Source organism: Durio zibethinus, chromosome 21 (assembly GCF_047325235.1).
Source record: "Durio zibethinus cultivar Kanyao isolate XHJ-2024 chromosome 21, ASM4732523v1, whole genome shotgun sequence".
NCBI classification, from domain to species: domain Eukaryota; kingdom Viridiplantae; phylum Streptophyta; class Magnoliopsida; order Malvales; family Malvaceae; genus Durio; species Durio zibethinus.
Window position 1 is genome coordinate 13,681,305 of NC_143182.1, and position 17,345 is coordinate 13,698,649.

The 17,345-nt window shown below is 34.3% G+C and overlaps 1 pseudogene; it reads left to right on the forward strand.

Moving 5' to 3' along the window:
- Positions 1–6,374: 6,374 nt before the first annotated feature.
- Positions 6,375–14,772, forward strand: LOC111289165 (receptor-like protein kinase FERONIA; annotated as a pseudogene).
- Positions 14,773–17,345: the final 2,573 nt, after the last annotated feature.

Genomic DNA, 17,345 nt, shown 5'->3' on the forward strand with positions numbered 1-17,345 from the left:
AAATAATCCGACAATGGAGCCTCTGTAAGTGAAACAATAGTTTTCTTGCATACTCTCGAGGTGAGGAAATTTTTTAATTTTTTGCTAAAAGTATTAGAGTCAATTGAGAATAATTTTCAATAATTAATTACTTGGTAAAATTTTAAGGCTTATTGGATAGCATAAAATTAAGCTGGTACCATCTTTCAATGGGCGTTGTAAGGGTGTTGTAACCTTCCTCACATGTAACCGAACGCTTGAACCCTGTTCTGGTTAGTAGACCTGAACCTATTCTTTTAGGGACCTTTAAACTTAGGTGTTCCTTGAAATGATAGATTCCTTAGGTGACCAATCGCACCTAAATAAAAAAGATTGGTAGTGACTCATTCAAGTCAATGTCTAGTGATGGATCCTCGGATCTAGACATTATGATAGGAATGTTTAGACAATTATGATGATAATTCAGGATTTGATACCGTTCATAATGGTTTGATTGATAAATTTAAGATTGTTAGGATTGTTGGGTCAAAAAGACAACTCTAGTGAAAGTTTGGCTTATTAAAAGGTGAAAGTGATATAACATATAATCTTTGCGATTGTTCATTTTCAAGTTTGCTCTTAGTCAATGAATGTTCTTCATTGAGAGTATTTGTGTTCGAAATGAGAAATGACCATCTTTCTTCTATCCTTTCAAAAGAAAATCTCTTGCTATCTTATTTGAACCTATTAAAAATTTCTTTTTAGGAACCCCTACATTGGGGGGCAAAGCCATTTTATAATCAAGTTTTCTTTACAAATGAAAAAGAAAAGAAAAAAAGGAAAAGGAAAAGGAAAATGGAGAAATTGATAAGGTAAAATACCAATGTGCTCCACTAAAAAAAAAAAAACAATGAAGTAGAAATTGATGGGACAAAATGCCATGTGCTCCATATGAAGAAATGATCCCTGGTTTGATTACCCGTAAATATAATTTGGGCCTGTTTTATCCATTGCTTTGGCAACCTTTACCCTAGCCTATGCTACATCTATTAAAAGTCCATTTTGATTGATATGAATACTCAGATTAAAGAATCATGATTTGAATTAATGCAAACTTGCCATCGGATTATTTGAGACTTTGATCAAAATGCCATTGATGAATAAATGGGAAAAGAGAAATAAAAAAGAAAGATTAAAAAAAGGTGAGCAAAAAAAAAAGGGCAAAAACAAAAGAAAAAAAAGTAAAAACAAAAAAAAAGAAAGATAAAATAAGAGAAGAAAAAACCAAAGTGAAAAAAGAAAAGAAAAAAGAGAAAAAAGGGAGACTTAGATTGAAAACCCAAAAGGGTGGTTTAAGTAAAGATGAAAACTTGGAAGCACGATTCTATATGAGAGTCCTAGGAATGAGGATGAAATCGATGGAATCATGTTTTTGAAAGAGAATTTTGAATTTGAGTTCAAAATTGTCTGAATAGTCGTTATTTTGGATATTAATATCCTATTTAAAAATCATAGCATTTTGCCTTTGTTCACCATTAAGTTATTTTTTACACTAACTTTTGTTCTCTTAATAATAAAAACCCATTTTTCTATCCTTCACCAAATGAACACTGTTGAACAAACCAAGGAAATGTATCATGTCTGTCACTAATTTGAATGACGGCAAATAAATGAATGACATTTTTCTTAAAAAATTTTTCATTCTTTTGAAAGAAACTTGAGTTGAGATGAATAAAAGAAACATGAGAAAATGATTTACAAGGGAGTAAACAAGGTGATTCAGTAACAAATTCAGTGATAGATTGGTTGGCAGAACATGTGATCATGACCAGATGAAAAGAATGATATAGATCAACTGACGAAATTTGTTCTAAGGTTATTGATACTAAGAAGCTAAGAAGAACTGGTGGAGTCTTAAGAACTTTGTCACCATAATTAAAATTTCATGACATCAGCATTATATACATTATGTTTACATTTATATCCTAGTTAGGACATGAATTTGCAGTGTTGCATTATCACATATCACTCATTTGATCTTAACTCAGTTCAGATTATTTTTTTAACCTGCGATTCAATCTTGATCACTCATTTCAATCTCTGCTCAATCCAGATCATTTTTTTAACTCTTGCGAAACTTGGAGTCTTGTGAATCTTTCTTTTTTATGAATCTAAAAGTCTTTGCAAATCTAAAATCTTTATGAATATAGAACTTTTGCGAAATTTGAAATCTTGCAAAATTTTCTTTTTTGTGAATTTAAAAGTCCTTGTGAACCTGAAATCTTTATGAATCTAGAACCTTTGCGAAACTTGGAGTCTTGTGAATTTTTCTTTCTTACGAATCTAAAAGTCTTTGATAATCTAAAATCTTTACGAATCTGACACCTTTGCAAAACTTAGAGTCTTGTGAATTTTTCTTTCTTGCGAATTTGTAAATCTTTGCAAACCTGAGATCTTTACTAATAAAAAACCTCTATGAAACTTGAAATCTTGTGAATCTTTCATTCTTGCAAATTTGAAAACCTTTTCAAATCTTGAATCTTTGCAATTTTGTGAAACTTGGGATCTTTCAACTTCTATTATGGAACATCACAAATTTTTGAATGGTCAAATTGTGAATCTTTGGATTTATAGTGAAAATTTGAACTATATTTTTCTAACCTATGGCATCATCCCAATCATCTAATCCTAGCTTAAGCCAAATCATTTACTTGACTAGTGGCATCATCATGGTTATTCATCTTTAACCTCGACTCAATCGTGGTCTCTTTTAAACTCGTGGCATCATCTCAGTCATCCAATCTTGGCTCAGGCTAGATCATTTTCGTTACTTGTGGTATCATCCTGATCATTCATCTTCGACCACGACTCAATCCTGATCACTTTTAGGCTCATAACATTGTCTTAGTCATCTGATCTCAGCTCAAGCCAAATCATTTTTTTAACTGACGACATCATCTTGGTCAGTTAAACTTGGGATCTTTCAACTTCTATTATGGAACCTCACAAATTTTTGAATGGTCAAATTGTGAATATTTGGATTTAGAGTGAAATTTTAAACTTTATTTTTCTAACCTATGGCATCATCCCAATCATCTGATCTCAGCTTAAGCCAAATCATTTGCTTGACTAGTGGCATCATCATGGTTATTCATCTTTAACCTCGACTCGATCTTGGTCTCTTTTAAACTCGTGGCATCATCTCAGTCATCCAATCTTAGCTCAGGCTAGATCATTTCGTTACTTATGGTATCATCTCAATCATTCATCTTCGACCTCGACTCAATCCTGATCGCTTTTAGGCTCACAACATTGTCCTAGTCATCTGATTTCAGCCCAAGCCAAATCATTTTTTTAACTGACGACATCATCTTGGTCATTCATTTGTGACCATTTTTAAACTTGCGACATTGTCCCGACCATTCATCTTCTACCTCGACTTAGTCTTAATCGTTTTATCTTTAGACTCTTGGTTTTATCCTGGTCATTCGATCTCAGCTTAGTCGCGATCATCTTCCTAACTTCTCGATCTCAGCTTAGTCTAGATTATCTCTTTGACTTTTTTATTTTGATTATTTTTCTGGCTTGTAGTTCAGTCCCAGTCATTTCCATTTACTGCTTTGACTTTTGGAACAGAATAGGTGTTTAGGTCTTTGCATTATCTCTGTCTAACAGGAATATGCAAAGATTAGAGCTGCAGCACCCATCTGTATCTGAGGTCAAGTTTCGTCATTTCTATTGTTATTCATTACTATTAGTAGTACTATTTTTTGTTATTACTATGGTTTTATATTATTATTATTATTATTATTGTATAATGTACTACTATAGTATAGTATTATGTTGTATATATATTATTACTATAATTTATTAGTATTATTATTATTTATTTATTTTTATTTATTTCCTTTCCTAATCGACAACCAAAGAAATGAAAATTTGGAATTGAATTTGGTCAAAGGTAAATTAGAACCCAAATCAAGAGATTTTTAATCAATATGGGAAATTAGTAAGGAACCTAGACTTAATTAGAGGTCTAGGTAAAATCCAATCCCATGATTCAAGCCTTGGATTGGTTTTGTCCATTTTCTAAAATCCTGCTAAAGACTGCCCATAAATTGAATGAGGAATCAAAATAGAGGACATGTTTTGATTTTGAATGAAAACTATTAATGGTATTTAAAATTTCTAAAAATGCTTTTCGGGAGTCAGGTTTTTGAGATTTTGATTCTGGGAATTCTAGGTTTGGCTTTAAATTTATGAAAAAGATTTGGGTTTTGGATTTTATTTTAGAATGCGAGAATTAGGATTCTAGGATTTTTGGGTAGGAATTTAGGTTTTTTGAAAATTTTGGTGTTTTTTTGGGTTTTATGGGTTTTTAGGAAGAATTTTTAAAGTTTTTGATGAATTTCCCAATAGGGATTTGAATTTTCCAGTCATATTTCGACCAATTTTTTAGAAACTGGCAAAAAACATAGTTTTCGATTAAATTTTTGAAGAATTTTTAGAAAGAGGTCAGAGCTTTTGGGAAGCTAGAAATAGTGGTTTGGGGATTTTTGAAGCAAAAACGCTGAGCGTGGCTTATATAGCAACCCAAAATGGTAACGTGGTAATAGCCTAGGATCCACACTCTAACCCGTTGACTTGCGTGCAAACCTAACCTAATCATAAGGTTTCATTTTGTAACACCCCTAATCCTACATCGAAAAAATGTGTGGATAAGAAATGATATATGTGTAGAGATCTAAACCCAAATTTGTGATATGCCTTTTGTAAAATAAAACCATGAGACCTTCGAGTCAAAGCGGACAATACCTCATAAGTTGAGTGCAGGTCTCCACAAATAGTATCAAAGAAGTCACTAGTCGGTGGCTGTAAGAGTCACTAGGTGCTACACGGTGGAGCTGTGGAAGTTACTAAGTGCTACGTAGTGGTCTGGTGTGATCTTGGTCTTATAAATGGACTCAGCTTGACAAGAATGTCAAGCTTCAAAAGTAGAGAGATTGTAACGACCTTAATCCCACATCGAAAGAATGTGTGGATAAGAAATTATATATATGTAGAGATCTAAACCTAAACTTGTGAGATGCCTTTTATGGGACACAATAGTGAGACCTTCGAGTCAAAATAGACAATACCTCATAAGTTGGGTGTGAGCTCCATTCTTCCGATGTAGAATTGGGGGCATTACACCTTTTTTCATTTTTATTTTACTTTTTGATTTTCATTTATTTTAATGTTTTAAAGTTTGTATTTTACTTTTAGTTATTATTATTATTATTCTACTGTATTTTTATATAAAAAAAATCTTTTCTTTCTAAAAAATAAAAGAAAAAACAAAAGAACAAAAAAAATAAAAGAAAAAACTTAAACAAAAAAAAATTTCTTCAAATAAGTTTTCAAAAAAAAAATCTTTTAAAAAAAATCCTTTCAATAAAAAATCTTTTTTCAAATAAAATTTCTTACAAAATAAATTCATAAATTCTGCTAAACTATTGGAGAATATTCATTTATTTAATTTTTTAAATGAAATCCACTAAAGTATTGAGAAATTTCATAAATTATCTTTTTGTTTCAAAAAATAATAATAAAAAATAATAAAAGATATTTTTTTTATCCTCCAAACTATTGGAGAATTGGTTTTTAAATTAAGCCTTACCAAACTATTAGGAGACTTAATGAAATTCACAAAATTTTTAAAATATTTTTGTAATAAAATCTCACCAAACTATTGAGATATATGCTTCAAAGTAAGTCTTACTAAACTATTTAATAACTTTACTAATATTTTTGAATAAAAAACCTTAATAAATCCAATGACGAAGCCTCTTCTAGGTGAGACACTAATTCCATAAATACTCTTGAGGTGAGAAAATTATTTTAAATTGTTACCAAACTATTGAGACAATTTTAAGACTAATTTTTAATATTTAATATTTTGGTAAAAGTATAAACATTATTAAGGCTTGGATAATTTGAGATCAAACTGGTACCATCCTTTGAATAGGCATTGTGAGGGTGCTATAATATTTTACAAGCGTAACCATACTTTTGAACCTAAAATCTGATTTCATAGATCAAAATATACTATTTAAAGATACTTAAGTCAATATTAGGATTTCTCTTAAAATAGGATAGATGCAATCAAGTGACCAATCATACCTAAACAAAAAAGATTGGTTGCGACTCTTCTAATCCATATATAATGATAGGTCCATAGATCTACACATTATGACATATATAAAAAAATAAATGTGAAATTGTAGTAAATTAACCCAAAAAAAAAGAGACGAAGAAGAAGGGAAAGAGAATGTTGTTTCAAAATTTCATTGAAATATAGTATTGACTCTTGGCTTCACCGTCCAGGAGTTAACTTTCAAGCTTTCTTGATCTTTGATCCCTGTCCTCATATCTATCTTTCTATTTGTCTATTTTTTTCCCCTGCAATGGAGAATACAAGCAAACGAAGTACCTTTTGCCTTCAAAACCTATTATTTCTCTTTCTTCCATTTCTCTTTTTCATAATTCAGTACCTTGCTGTCCTTGTTACAAGAGACTCCCTGGTAACCCCTTACAACCCCATAGAAAACAGCACTATTGACTGTGTTTCTTCCACAGATAACCAATCTCTCGATAATCGTCTTTGGATCAGAGATGGCAATGGAAAATTCACCCTCATAGAGCAACAAAACAATAATAATAAATCATCAGTGTCTTTAATAGCAACTCAATCGCTGCCCTCCTTAAATGATAGGGTTTCGTACTACACAGCTCGTCTTTCTTACTCAAAATTCACTTATTCAATTCCCCTCACTACTGGCCAAAAGTTTATTCACTTGTACTTCTATCCAACTTCATATCTAGGCTTTGACGACCCTTTTAATAAAGCTTTCTTCTCTATTAGAGCAGGTCCCTTTACCCTTATCTGGAATTTTAGTGCTTTACTTCATGCTGGATGCGAAATTACTCTCATCAAAGAATTTTGTGTAAACATTGATAACGGCCAAAGGCTAAACTTAACCTTCACTCCAAATCCTTATATCTCTTATTCTTATACTTTCATCAACGGCAGAGATTTAAATAGCGGTTATTGTCACATTTTTGGTTGCGTCGCGTTTATCACGTTTTCAGATATAACTAAAATCATTGAAATCACTGCGGTCATCAAGGTTATGAAATTTATTTTTTGCACAATTTATTATAAAATGTAATAATTATAACTATAATTATAAAAACTCTTATTTAATGATTTTAAAAATAGTTTATGACACTATGTTTTTTATTTTCTAAAAAAATTATTCACAATTTTATTTAGATTATAAAAAGCATTCATTTTTTATTTATCCACAAAATTTTTCTTGGCCAAGTTCATATTCAATATTAATTCTTAGATAAATCAAATATTAACAAAATATAATATGTTAAATACTAAGCATCTATATTTAATAAAATTACAAACTTAAAAATACAATAATTTCAAATTCTATCAACTACAATTATTGATATATATTTCAAAATTTACCACATGGTAGAATGACGAGGAGGATCAAATTTTCTATCTTCTCTTTGAGAGCCGAGTTGACTCCATCTCTATTCCTGAAGCCTTTGTTCTTAATACATTTAAAGTAGAGGATATATTTGATGATGATACATTTGTGGTAAATGATACATTTAAGTTGTAGGGTACATTTGAAGAGGTGAAGGATACATATGAAGGTGGACTACCATAAAGAGGTCAAAAATTAAATTGTTCTGATAGATAGTCATGTCCTTAAGTACTAGTAGATGATTCATTATACTCAAAGTTACTAGAATTTGATCTTCCACTTGAAGATGAAAAACCTCTAAAAATATCATAGTGGTACTTCTTGGCTTTTCCTTTTAATCGACCTGTATATGCACTTTGACCCTTATTAGATTTAGCAAATGGATTTACTCCATATTTTGCCATATTAATGAAAAGTCCACCAGTAGCAGCAAGCCCAAATTCTCCCCCAAGTGGGTTGTAAGGTCGATCTGCATCCATATTATCACCAAAAATTACACCATCACCATCACCATCATCATCATTATCATCTGGACTTAAACGACCACCATCATTATTCTAACTTAGTGTTGAACTTGAACTTGAATGAGACACATTCCTAACTTAAGATTGGCGTAATTGTTCAACATCATTTCATTATCAGAATTATCTGCGGGCAACCAATCAGAGTTTTAACCATCTAACAAAGGATTTTCTTTCTCTTGTAGCCATTCTATTAGTGGATCATCATCTTCAAAAATATGGTCAAGGCTAATAGGATTAAAATTATTATTTATCTCATCAATGCTCATTCTTTTCTGATGTCTTATCTTCAATCTCATGTTATAATAGGCATATATACAAGTTTATGAAATCTTTCAAACTTCAATCCGTTTCTTGCTTTGGTGTGAATATAGCTAAATGTGCTCCAATTACTTTCACAATTTGATGTAGATGTTGTTTGACTAAGCACTTTGATTGCTAGCTTTTGTAATTCAGGAACACAAGTGCCATATATCATCCACCACTCAGCTGTATAAAATTATTTAAATTAAATTTGAATATGCTATACAATTAAATAATAAAAATAAATTATAATTATTTAATTTACTATTTACCTGGATTCATTTGTTTCCAAGCACTTTGTGCCTGTGGAGTACTAAATGTTTCATGCTTGTCTCAAAATAATAATAACTACATCAATTGAAAATACAAAAATAAATGAATAAATAAAAAATAATTCAATTTTTAATACATAAAATAAATGTTAAAGTTATAAAATAATATTAATACTAACCTGATTAATCATTCTGATTTGAGTTTCTATCAAAGGTTTTAATCTTTCAATAACTATTTTTGTACCTTCTAATGTTTCTTTAAATACATTTGCAGAATGTTCCACTTCAAATTGAAATTGTGGATTTAGATAGTAACCTAAACATAATTCATAATAATATTATATTAAAGTAATAAAAAATAAATATATAAGCAATTTAAGTATAAAAAATAAATATATTTTTTAAATACCATCTATATTATAGGTTTACTTACTAGCTAAATGCAAGTCAGAGTGCATGAAACTCCATCTATTGTCAATAATCTTTTTATATTCAATAGAATAATGACAATTTTACTGAATTGCTTATTTAGCTTTATCCACAACCTCGTAAATAAAGCCCATTGTTGGTTTTTCATCACTATCCACAAAGTGCAACACTTTTACCAAAGGCTCATAAACTTTTATTATATCACCTACTTTTTTTCAAAATGATTTTTTTGGCTTCATAAGCAGGTCTTGATTTTTGTTTTTCCCATTTTGAATCTTTAAATTCCTATATTTCATCAATAAATGTTTGGAGTAATATATTTTAAATTAATATTTTAAACAATGATATCATAAAAAGATGCTAGATTTAAATAGTTGTATTAATTACCAAGTACTAACCTTTGAATTGAACATCTCTCTCAAACCTTGCTTTTGCCTCATTATTTTTTCTAATTGTATAAAATGAGTGGCAAATCGGATAAGAGCAGAACGAACTATTTGCTTCCCTTGTGTATATTTCTTCATCAAATTAATAGTCCAAATGTGATTGTATATAAAATAATTCACTTTTTTTGCATCATCCAAAACCTTTGCCACATTTTTTTTTTCTTTCTAATATCTTCAAGGCACAAGTCCAAACAATGAGCTGAACATGTTGTCCAATACAAATGTTTTCTCTTCTCCATTAGTCTTTTTCTTGCGGCCTTAAGTGTTGTCTCATTATCAATGCTATTTGAACAATGTATTTTCTCCAATTTCTTCCACAACTTCATCTAATAATCTATAGTAAAAGTTTACATCTCTACTACGAATACTTAAAACATCTACAGATTTCCAAAAAATAGTCTATTTACTACATTAAACAAGAAAATTAATGATATGCATTTGATTTAAACTATTGGTCCAACCATTACACATCAAAGTGACACCCAATTCATTCCAATAAGTTTTTAATCCATTAACCCATTTATGAACTTGTTGATATTCAGACTCTAAATACACATCTGAGACCTTATAAAGTGTTGAAAGTTTTACATGTTGGCTAACTTCTGCTACCACAGAAATCAAATTATGCAATCATGAAAAATTTGCTAATTGAAAAGGAAGTTGATCATATATAAAAAATTTTGATACTGATTCACCCATATTTCTTCTTAATGACTTTAAAAATGAATCACTTACTTTTGGTTGCCTTGAACTCTTACTTCTAACCAATTCAGGTATAACTGCCCTTAATGAAAATTCAAACTCATTTGGGGTTGATTTCCTTGTTATTTCTTCAAAATATTCAGCAACTGGGCCATGAGAGCTTCATCCATCTTCATATATGTTACTCCAACCACTAGTTCTTTGTCTGAATTCTTGTCTTATGTGCTACTCATGTTGGGATTAGATACTATCTCGCACGGCTTGTTTAGTAAAAGTGTTGTGATTAGATACTATCTCGCACGTCTTCATCAATAATCTTTTATAATCATCTTCCCCTCTTAACTATGATAAAAATTTATTTTTTCTCCTTTTGTTGTCAACTTTTTTTTTATTTGCTTTCTTGAAGGAGTTTCATCATACTTTCTCTTACTATACCTATTAATAATATAATTTAAAAAAGGGGAGAAAATTAGTTGCATATGCTTATGTAATTTTATAATTTTTATTAAGAAATTAACAATAATATTTTCAAAGGAATTATAAAAATATAACATACAAGTAACGTTGGGTATGGTACAACATTGCCAATTTTATGAGCAATGTGTTCTTTGAAACATATTATTCGTCATTTTACAACTTTACCACAAAGTTTACATGAAATATTTCCTTTTGTATTTGGAACAAGTGTTCCAAAATGCCAAACTATATCATCACTTGACACGCCCTCTACTCCTTTACTCAAAAACTCTTCACGTGGTGGCATACTTACTATTTTGTAGAAAAACAAAATAAACTTATATTTAGAGATATTAATATTACTTATTACATCATTAAAAATTGATTTTACGCTAAATTTTTTAATTTTTAGTTTTCAATCTTAAGAATATTATTAAATAACTTAATCTTTTTTATACACTAATTGATATAAATTTTTTATCACAAATAACTTTCAATAATTATATAATAAATACAATCTTCAATAATTACACAAAAATAACAAGAATTAATCTAATATCAGAAGAATCGACAACAATATAAATATCAAAACAAAAAAAATTATTAAATTTCATATAGGAAATTATAAATTAATATATAACACAATTAAAATATAATATTTAATTTTAATTAATTATCGTCTAACTTATACAAAAAAATTTATCAAAAATTTTCATCTAAAATCTCTATATATATCATATTAAATTATTAATCCCTTAATATTTTTAATTATAAATCTTTAATCCCTCTAATTAGATTTTATCTAAAAAAATTTAAAAAAATAAAAATTTTCAGACTTATATTTTAATAAAATTTTTAAACCTATATTTTTTATTTTTTAGTTTTTAATCTTAGTAAGAGTAATAGATCATAAAATGCTAAATTTATTAAATAATTTAATCTCTTTTATACATTAATTGATATAAATTTTTTTTATCACAAATAACTTTCAATAACTATATAATAAATACAATCTTCAATAATTACACAAAAATAACAAGAATTAATCTAATATTGAAAGAATTGACAATAATATAAATATCAAAACAATAAAAAAAATATTAAAATTCATATACAAAATTATAAATTAATATATAACACAATCAAAATATAATATTTAATTTTAATTATTTTTCATCTAACTTATACAAAAAAATTAATCAAAATTTTTCATCTAAAATCTCTATATATATTATATTAAATTATTAATCTCTTTTTTTTTAATTATAAATTTTCAAAACCTTTAATTAAATTTTATCTAAAAAAATTTTAAAAATTAATTACAAAATTAAATAAAAAATTCAACCCCCACCCCTCCCCAATGCCCCACCCCCCCAATACCCCACCACACCCAATCCCTCCTCATGTGCCCTAATGTTCCTCAATTTGTTTAATTCTAACAGAACCATCTAGAAACGCAGCTTACTTTCTTCTATTCATCTTTTTCGTGCTTTTAGAGCTTGGCTTTCCAAAATTTTCTTCTTCTCTCCTTTTTTTTTTTCATCTCTCATTTTCTCTCGCATTCCTTCATCACTATTACTTACTTAATACCTACGGCCTTATTCGTCTCTTTCAAACTCTCACAACAGACATCATTTTACAAAAATTTTACAAAAAAAAAAGATAATTTAACTTTCTTTTCTTATCTTATTTGATCTTAAATGTTGATTGAAAACTTGAGGCTGATTTGAATTTAGGTGTCGAAGTGCCAATTGAATGGTTGAAACTTGAAATAATTTATCTATTTTCTAACTCATTTTTAGATCAATTTTGATGCTAAAGATCTAAGTTTTGAGTTTTATTTTTTGCTTTTGCTTTTGCTTTTGTTTTTACTTTTACTTTTGCAGGCTTATCACTTTATTTTGTAGAGTTGAAAACTTGAAATTTTATTTTTTTCTCGAACTATTAGATCCATGAGTAGGAAAACGATATAGTAGCAATAACGGTCCGTTATTATTGCTATTCTCCGTTACACCATTATTTTACGGTTGTTACACTCCGTTTTTGTTATAAATGAATTTCTCAACCGCATTTCATCCAATAGCAGTGGTGGGTGGTGATGCTACCGTAATTTTGCGGCCGCTATTCTGCTATTAAACCACTATTCGAATCCTTGGCCAGGACCATGGCAACGAATAAGACGGAGAATGAGAACTACAATCTGACAAGGGAGTTTCTTGTTGATTCTGGGTTCAAATACTTTGTAAGGTTACATTTTTGTGAGTTTCAGAGAGAGATAACAAAAGAAGGTGATAGAGTCTTTGAGATCTTCTTGGCCAATTTAACTGCAGAAACTCAAGCTGATGTTATTGTCTGGAGTGGTGGAAATGGGGTTCCAGTATATATGGATTATGTAGTGGCAGTAGGAACAAAAGGAAATCTAAAGCAACAAAGTCTCTCGATTGCTTTGCATCGTTTGCCGAAATGGAGGACTCTTTATTCTGATGCAATCTTGAATGGGCTACAAATCTTCAAATTAAGCAATAGTTTGGATCTTGCCGAAACTAATCCTGATCCAGTCCTCATAAATCCACTAAGAAATTCACTGCCAAGCTCAACGAAGCCCAAGAACACCAACAATACAACATTAGGAATTGTGGTAGGTGTAATAGCGGGCTTTGTTGTTCTCTCTCCTCTTTGTTTCTTCATTTTCTGGCGAAAGATAAGAGTCAAAGATTCAGGTTCCAGTGAGGGAGTTTCATGGTGGAGCCAATTTTCCTCTACAACAAAATCCATCAAGTCAACCAAGTCTCGTGGCTCATCTTTGCCCTCCGATCTTTGTCGCTACTTTTCACTGGCCGAGATGAAAGGAGCAACCACCAACTTCGACAATGTTTTCATTACTGGTGTTGGGGGTTTTGGTAACGTGTACAAAGGATTCATTGATGGCGGGGCTACCCAAGTTGCAATCAAACGGTTGAATCCTGAGTCTCAACAAGGGGCTCATGAATTCAAGACCGAGATCGAGATGCTCTCCCAGCTACGCCACCTCCATTTGGTCTCATTGATTGGCTATTGCAACGATGGCGGTGAGATGATTCTTGTGTACAATTATATGGCCCATGGAACACTGCGTGATCAGCTATACAACACTGAAAATCCTCCTCGTCCATGGAAACAACGGCTAGAGATTTGTATTGGTGCCGTACGTGGATTGCATTATCTTCATTCAGGTGCAAAATACACAATCATTCATCGGGACGTGAAAACAAGAAATATCTTGTTGGATGAGAAGTGGGTTGCTAAGGTTTCGGATTTTGGGTTGTCTAGAGTGGGCCCCCACGAACATATCGAAAGCCCATGTTAGCGCGGTAGTTAAAGGCAGCTTCGGATACTAGGATCCAGAGTACTATCGTCATCAACAATTGACAGAAAAATCTGATGTATATTCATTCGGTGTGGTCCTCTGTGAAATATTATGTGCTAGGCCACCAATTAGTCGTACGGTCGAGATGAAACAGGCAAGCTTAGCTGCATGGGCACAAAAATGCCATCGAAATGGAACTCTGTACAAAATCATTGATCCATTTTTGAGAGGTAAGATTGCGCCTGAGTGTTTGAAAAACTTCACAGAAGTGGCTATAAGTTGTTTGCTTGATGAAGGAATCGAAAGGCCATCGATGGGCGATATTGTGTGGAGCCTAGTGTTCGTGTCACGCCCTGGGCGGGCACGCCAGGCACATCAGGCAGACCAGCAGGTGAGCCAGAGGTTGAGGCCCGCAGACCAAGCGTGTTGGCGGGTATCTGTGCGCAAAGCCTAGCAAACGAGCTCCAAACGTCCGCCCAACTTACAGGTCAACTCATGAGACCAAGGCCTGGCATTTAGGCTGCCCGCACCACATTCAGAAGGGCCCAAAGTGCTGGACACGCAAGGGAAGCTTCTGGAACCAGGCAAGATCAGCAGCAGCATCCTGGCAGATTTGGTTGACCCTGAAAATCAGCAGCCAGCATCCTAATTGATTGTAATTCCATGATTTTAGCCTTTATTCTAGGGATTTGCCATTAAGTTGTAGCTGGAGCCTCAACTATAAATAGAGGGCTGCTCCACCCTCATTTGTACATCATCAAACACTTCTGTTTCAGTGAATACAAGAGCATTTCCAGAATTCTGTCTTCCTATCCTGTTTCTCTTTAACTTGCGTAATCAGCCCTTCCCATTGTTCTAGTGCCCGCACGCTTGTGTTTTAGGCTGACTTAGGCATAAAGGAGGAGATTCCAAGCCTAAGGCCGCACGGATTCTGAGTCTAAGGTCGGAGCCCGTGACAGTTGGTATTAGAGCAAGTTCGATTCTGCGTGTTTGTGTTGTGCAGGTTAGATCGTGATTGAGGAGATGGCATCCCAAAGCGACGTTGCTAACCAACAACCAGAGGCCCAGGAGCATGGGCGAGGAAGAGGCAAGAAAGCTGGTTCTAGAGATATCTGGTCTACCATGGACGGTAGGCTGGCCAAGGTGGAGGTGACCATAGGCGACATGGGGGAGAAGCTGGAGGAAGTAGAGACTCACATTGCATCGCTAGACTCCATGGGGGAGGAGATCCAAAGTGAGCTAGAAGCTGCTCTCAACAATGACCTAGATGCGATCACCCGAAAGAATGAATCCTTGGAGGCGGAAGTGCTGACTTTGCGAGATGGCATGGAGGCCATGCGCCAGCGGATGGAGGAGCTTACCAGTGAGCTCGTGACTTGCAAGACTGCCATTGGGAATGGTATGTTTGCTGGAGTGTCCAAATCCAGATTGGATGTCCCCAAGCCTAAGGAGTTCAAGGGGACTAGGGCGGCCAAGGAAGTAGACAACTACCTTTGGGGTATGGAGCAGTATTTCCAAGCCATGGGCATGCAAGACGAGGCGATAAAGGTAAGCACCACTGCTATGTATCTCACTGATGTAGCCTTATTATGGTGGAGGCGCAGGTGTGATGATGTCAGGCGTGGGAATGCCAAGATTGGAACCTGGGCAGAGTTCCAAAAAGAGTTCAGAGAACAATTTTACCCGGAGTATGCCGATGATGAGGCACGGGCAAAGTTGCGTAGGTTGAGCCAGCAAGGGAACATAAGAGAGTATGTTAAAAAATTCTCTGAACTGATGCTACAAATCTCGGATCTAGGTAAGAAGGACGCATTCTTTGCTTTCATGGATGGACTGAAGCCGTGGATGAAGCATGAGCTACAAAGGAGAGGAGTTCATGACTTGGCTAAAGCCATGACTACTGCCGAGGCCTTGATAGAGTTCAAGCCTCTGAACAAGTTCGAGTCTACCAAGCCCAAGGGTAAGGGCAGGGACGATAGGGACCGGAAGAAGCAGTCCAATGGGAAGGACCGTGACCGGGAGTCCAAGGATGGGGACCGAGACCGTTCAACCAAGGATGGCGAGAGGAAGCCATCAGCAGGCAAGTGGAAAGCAAAGGGGGACCGAGAGCCACTAGCATGCTACCTATGTGGAGGGAGCCACATAGCGCGTAATTGCCCGCAGAAGGGCACGCTGGCTGCTGTAGACAGGGAGTCTGACGAGGAGCCAGAGTCAGGGGCAGCAAAGCTTGGGTCGTTGGTGCTCAATGCTGTCCAAAGTAAGGGGAGTCGCAAGCCAAAGGGCTTGATGTTTGCGGATCTGATGGTTGCGGGTCAGAAGGTGAGCGCACTGGTGGACACAGGTGCCTCACATCTTTTTATTTCAGGTGATGGAGCCCGGAAGCTCGGACTGAAGGTGCAGAAAGGGACTGGTACCATTAAGACGGTGAACTCCAAGGAAGTTCCAGCCATTGGAGTAGCACGGGGAGTGGAGTTGCAGCTTGGAGACTGGAAAGGCAAGGAGACCATTGAGGTAATACCCCTTGACGACTATGAGTTTGTGATTGGGTTGGATTTCCTTGTTCGGATTAACGTCCTCCTTGTGCCTTTTGCCGATTATGTTTGCATCTTGGATGCACGGTGCCAATGCCTTGTGCCATTGAGGAGAGGGTCTGGAGTTGGGTCGAGGGTGGTGTCAGCCATCCAATTTGCCAAGGCGATAAGCAGACAAGAAGACACCTTCTTGGCAGCCCTGAAATATGATGAGCCAAGGGAGAAGGAGACTGAGTCACCCTTGGAGGTGCTAAAGGTGCTGAAGACCTTTAGCGATGTGATGCCCGCAAAGCTGCCTAGCAAGCTACCACCTAAGGAGGAGGTGGACCACAAGATCGAGCTGGTGTCCGAGGCCAAGCCACCAGCCAAAGCCCCTTACCGAATGTCTCCACCAGAGTTTGAGGAGTTGAGGAAGCAGCTCAAAGAGTTAGTTGATGCTGACTTCATCAGGCCATCGAAGGCACCATATGGTGCACCGGTTCTATTCCAGCACAAACATCTTGCGAAATTTGACTTTCAGATGGAGTACAAGCCGGGACGGGGGAACCTAGTGGCAGACGCCCTGAGCAGAAAGGCTAACTTTGCTGCCATTAGCCAACCAGAGGGGTCACTGGTGCCGCGCATCAAGGAGGGACTTGCGCATGATCCTACAGCCAAGGCTTTGATGGAGTACGCCCAGCAAGGTAAGACTAGGCGGTTTTGGTTGCAAGATGGCTTGCTGTACACCAGGGGTAGTAGACTGTTTGTGCCGCAGCATGGGAAGCTCCGCAAGGAAGTTTTACAAGAGTGTCATGATTCAAGGTGGGCTGGACACCCCGGAGTGAGCCGCATCTT